Source organism: Brachyhypopomus gauderio, chromosome 12 (assembly GCF_052324685.1).
Source record: "Brachyhypopomus gauderio isolate BG-103 chromosome 12, BGAUD_0.2, whole genome shotgun sequence".
NCBI lineage: Eukaryota > Metazoa > Chordata > Actinopteri > Gymnotiformes > Hypopomidae > Brachyhypopomus > Brachyhypopomus gauderio.
Genome location: NC_135222.1, coordinates 16,478,800 through 16,484,872, shown reverse-complemented (window position 1 = coordinate 16,484,872; position 6,073 = coordinate 16,478,800).

Below are 6,073 nucleotides of genomic sequence, written 5' to 3'. Positions count from 1 at the left end.
ACTATTTATTAGACACATAGCACAAAAATTAGTATGCCAATGTTTTACTGAATACAGTATGTTAAAGAATAAATTAGCATGTTCATTCTTTACTGGATATGGGTGGCACAGCAATTTGCATATACAGTCTACATTACTAGGTTTTATGCATCTCATTCATCTGCCTAAAGCAGTACATGTGACACACCAAGTACACGGTCAAACAGCTTAGTGGTTAGCATGCCTCACTAGCAACAGAGTTGCATTTTGAAATGCAATTACTTAGGAGCAGGAAAACATATCAGGCTGAAATGAACTCCCCATTCTGAGGGCAACCGAGCAGGTAATTTCTTTACTGGCAAGTTTACTGGCAAATAGAGTTATGGTTTGCTCACAGCGGTTTATGTCACAGTGCAAAAGCATAAAGTTGGGGCAGCGTACCGCAATGTATACCCTGTATATCATAAAATAGGACAGAAGATTTTATACTGTTTTGATCAAAAGTGGTCGTTTCGGTGAATCCCTTGTACACCATATTACGTGCTTTTTACACAGCTAAGAAGGAGCTTCCAACGCTCTGTTTCAAAAGGAGTTCTGACTTCTATTAGAAAAATAAATTATTATGTATTATGAATTAATGAAACTGCTAAAAATGTAAGACTGAACACTGTACCACTGTCATGCACAGACTGTGGTAAGACTTAATAAATAAGATTTTATCTCCATCCTCTAATCACGTCTTTGCAGGTGATCTGAGCGCTCGCGGTGCTCTTGCGCATGGTGCCCGCTGTATCCGAGAGTGTGGAAGAGTGAGATGAGTGATGCCACCCCTGTCAGTTAGACCTCCGAGCTCACTCTTACTTGTCCAAGGTGACAAGCCAATATCCTCCTCATCCACCACCTCCTCCGAGAGCCCTCTCCCTTGACCTAGATTTCTTATGAAGCTGTAGGAGGGCTCACACACACACACACACACACACACACACACACACACACACACACACACACACACACACACACACACACACACACACACTAAGACAAACACACTAAGACACAGACATGCATGCACACACACATACACATGCAGAGACACTAAGACAGACATGCAAGCACACACACACACACACACACACACACACACACACACACACACACACACACACACACACACACACACAGTGCCCAGCTCTGGCTGGAATACCTTCCTTGACTGGTAATATTCCCATTTGAGGAGAGGAGTGTCTGCTGGCAATGGTGAGGGTGACACATATGGAGCACATGTTGACGACAGCCTGTTAAATATTCATGTGCTCTTGCAGGTTGACATGTGTACCACAGATGCTCAGAGTATGTGTGTGTGGGTGTGTATGTGTAGGCAGCGAGGGCCAGGCTGCAGCGCCAAGGAAGGGCATAGAGCACATCTGTGTGTGTGTGTGTGTGTGTGTGTGTGTGTGTGTGTGTGTGTGTGTGTGTGTGTGTGTGTGTGTATGTGTGTGTGTGTGTGTAGGCGTGTGTCTGTGTGCGTGTATGTGTGTGTGTCTGACTGGAGGCATCTGTGTATGGGTGAGGAACCAAAGTCTATGTAGCTGAGACAACTGCTTATTTGGAGACCTGAAAACCACTGGAGAGAGAATATAAAAAAGCGCACAAAAATGTCCTGTCTGTGTAGACCTCACAGCTGTGGACGATACTCATTAGTGGAAAGGTTCATTTACCTTTCTGCCATATTCTGTGCCATTTTAAGAATGCTAGGCGCAATGCTACAACACAGAGCCCACTCTCTGTGTGTGTGCTGGCATTTGACGTGAACCCGTTCGATCCCTTGAGCACTTTTGCTTCGTGCCGGCATTTATTCCCTAAATATCACTCTGCTTTCCCACTTTGTGAGGGAAATGTGTTTTCATAGCTGCAGAAAAAGGATGATGGCAGTCCAGGCTCTTTGTGTTAAAAGTGCATTTTGTAATGCTCAATGAACACAGTCTCATACTTATTTGCTTTTAAATGTGAGTAGTTGTTGATCTCTAGATGCATCGCAGGCCACATGGCTGTTGTATCTGCATAGACCCCCTGCTCAAGGACAGCATGTCCTGCCACGCCTGTCTGGCCAACACTACTCCCAGAATTCCTCTGCCACTCTCTACCAAATCACACACACACATACACCTCCCAACCACACCTTTCACCTTTGCCAGAACACTAGGACACATTTATAGTGAGGAAAATAAGTATTTGAACACCCTGTGACTTTGCAAGTTCTCCCACTTAGAAATCATGGAGGGGTCTGACATTTTAATCTTAGGTGCATGTCTACTGTGAGAGACATAATCAAAAGAAATCTGGAAATCACAAAGTATAAATTTTAAAATTATTTATTTGTGTGTTACTGCTGCAAATAAGTATTTGAACACCTGACAATCAGCAAAAATTCTGGACCTCAAAGACCTGTTAGTCTGCCTCTAAAAAGTCCACCTCCACTCCACTTATTATTCTAAATTAGAAGCACCTGTTTGAGGTTGTTAGCTTCATAAAGACACCTGTCCACCCCACACAATCAGTAAGACTCCAACTACTAACATGGCTAAGACTAAAGAGCTGTCCAAAAACACCAGAGACAAAATTATAGACCTCCACCAGGCTGGAAATGGCTATGGGGCAATTGCCAAGCAGCTTTGGTGAAAACAGATCAACTGTTGGAGCAATTATTAGAAAATGGAAGAAGCTAAACATGACGGTCAAACTCCCTCAGACTGGGGCTCCATGCAAAATCTCACCTCATGGCATAGCAATGATCCTAAGGTGAGAAATCAGCTCAAGACTGCACAGGAGGAGCAGGTCAATCACCTGAAGAGAGCTGGCACCACTGTTTCCAAGGCTACTGTGGGTAATACACTAAGACGTCATAGTTTAAAGTCATGCAGCGCACATGATTCTCAGTGACAGCCCAGAAACCTGGCTGATCTGAAGAAGATCTGTGTGGAGGAATGGGCCAAAATCCCTGCTGCAGTGTGTGCAAACCTGGCGAAAAACTACAGGTAATATTTGACCTCTGTAATTGCAAACAAAGGCTCCTGTACCAAATATTAACATTGATTTTGACAGGTGTTCAAATACTTATTTGCAGCAGTAACAAAGAAATTATTTTAAAAATCATACGTTGTTATTTTCAGATTCTATTTTATTTTTTAGATTATGTCTCACAGTGGACATGCACCTAAGATGAAACTTTCAGACCCCTCCATGATTTCTAAGTGGGAAAACTTGCAAAGTCGCAGGGTGATCAAATACTTATTTTCCTCACTGTAGGTGCACGTGCATGTGTGTTTGTGTGTGTTTTACCTGTCATCGAGATGATGGAGACACTTTTATAATGATACTTCTGTTGCACTAAAATAAATAATTAAGGAATTACATTAGGTGGGGGGTTTACATAATTTTTTAATTTAATTAAAGGTGATTTTAGTCAATTTACCTTCTAGAACATCAAACAGCACCAGGGTTGATCTTTCCCACATGCACATTCAGGGAATACAGGAACATTCTGGAAAATCACATTTTAGTTAGTATAATTTGGAACCTATATTATCATTCCAGTTGTCAGAAACATTGTGATATGGTGGACCCCTGTGCCAACATGAGCTAAACTGCTCTGGAGAAATGTTCTCGGCCACGGCCTGATGTTTCCACTCAGATTGCAGGTACAATGAGCTGTTGCACTTCACACCCCTTCCATACAGGAGGAAGTGTGGCAACCGCATCGACACCAACAAAACGGGAAAGCCAGTAGCTGTGCAGAAACATTATGCAAAGGCCTCGGTTCTTCAGAGGCCATGCACATCATAGGTATCAGAACACTAGACTTGCTTTGGGATACATGAAAGTGTCTTGACAGCAGTTGTAGAAAGGAAATGGAATGTGTTGCACTGTTTAATGACATCCCAACTGGCACCTGTTCAGCTAGTCCATGCTGAGAGAGAGAGAGAGAGAGAGAGAGAGAGAGAGAGAGAGAGAGAGAGAGAGAGAGAGAGAGAGAGAGAGAGAACGAACATAGGGGAGAGAAGAAAACCCTCGACAGGCAAAAGAGGGAGAATTAGAAATGGAAAAAGCAGGAGAGAGACAGAGAGACAGAACGCTAATGATACCGTCAAAGTGCTGTGTTACTCTTTGAAGGCTTACCAAGCAGCCTGTGTTGGTGCATCCAACAAACACAGCAATAGTGTCACGTAAACGTCGAGGGAAAAGGCCACTAGTGGAGGCACATCCTAGAAGCCCTTCTTTGTGCCTGTCAGTCTCATGTGCTTTTATCCTGACAGGCAGGCACTGGCAGAGGAGATTGACTTCTCCGCCCCCAGTGCCATCCAGATGGTAAAAAATAAGACTGTTAAGTCAGGCCCTCTAGCTTCGGCACTGCGATTTCCTGAGTATTCGTATCTGCCGGACAACGGCGTTCGTACCGCAGGGTGATTTCACTAGATGTAATGCACAATTGAATGTGCAGTCTTCCACAGTGTGCTACTATGCTCAGACTTGTAATTGCATATTGACCGCTGTGGTTGGTTATGCCTTTAGGGCAGTTGTCTGTGCCTGAAAGGAATGTAGGACCAAAACCAACCTTACAGACACTTAAAATGTTTCGAACACAATGGAACACTGCGAAAATTACAAAGTGCAAAATGCATTTCATAAAGCCAAGACTGAACAAAACACCCCCCCCCCCCCCCCCCCCCCCCCCCCACAGTGTTAGCTGGTTATCCACACTGGTTATCCACATGCTCCGCCCTATTTTTGCCACGGGCTCCGCCCATCTATTTACACCCTTGACTAATCTGCATTAAGGCTTTAACATGGACTTGTATAAATAACTCACAGCTCACTGCTTATCTGCAAAGTCTCTGGCTAACATGATCGAGTTTGTGAACCTTAAAAATCCTGTTTTTTGGGGGGTTTTTTTACAATTATTTTTCATTTTAATACCCAGCTCTTCTCTTTATGACTTTGCTTTCCCTCCAGTAGTTCGGTGTCCTAATCCTTTGCCCTCTAGCCCATCTCCTTCCAACATTTCACACTGAACTGTCTGCCCTCACCATCCGAAATGAACTGAATCTGGCGTGTGCATTCAACCACCCTGATTCAATCTCTGTAGCTGCAAACAGCACCCATGTTCTCATGTCCTGGGGCAGATTTAAATGGCAATAGGGGTAATCGCAACCTCACTGCCCACCCTCAACCCCACTGCCCACCCATTTCTATCCATCCTAGTATAATAGACTTTGTTTGACGCCACACTGCTGAGAGGATGAGCTGCTGCTGAAAGATCAACCCACTGCCCTGGCCACTCTCACCACCCTGAATTCTCCCCTGCTGTGGCTGTATATCTCCATGGCTCTGGACTACTATTACCAACCATCAAGAAGTTTAGGACTGAAAAAGAATTACATAAAGAACACGTATATAAATACACACAAAGATGAGAATTAATCATTCCCATTTTTCCTTAATGGTTAATGTATCTCTCTAATTGTTGTTATGGTGACCGGCGTCGGCCAGAGGAGTATGGGTTGCCCCCCTGAGTCTTGATTCCTCTCAAGCTTTTTTCCTCATGCCCTTAGGGAGTTTTTCCTTGCCACTGTCACCCTTGGCTTGCTCACTGGGGGCTTGGACTTGGACACTTGTAAAGCTGCTATATAAATAAATTTTGATTAATTAATTGATTAATTGCTACACTTTCTACCTTTATCTGGATGGAGACAGTTTGCCCTAACTTTAACCTTTGACCTGCTCACTGTGGGGCTGTAATGCAGTTTTTGGAACACTGAAAAAAATGAATCTGAGCAGATGTAAATGTAACATAATTTTTTATTGTTAATATCACATATTTAATTATGTTTGTAACTTTACATGAATATATCTTGTTTGAAATTAATTTGCATTTGTTCAAAATACAAGATATTTTGCATTTTGTCCTTAACAAGATGTGTTTATGTAAATTCAACTAATCTTTCTACGTACACCCATACAACAAACTGTTTTTGTGTTGTATTTACTATTTTCCAATGACCACAAAGTGGGAGGAGCCACTGGTTCTTTTCCTCGT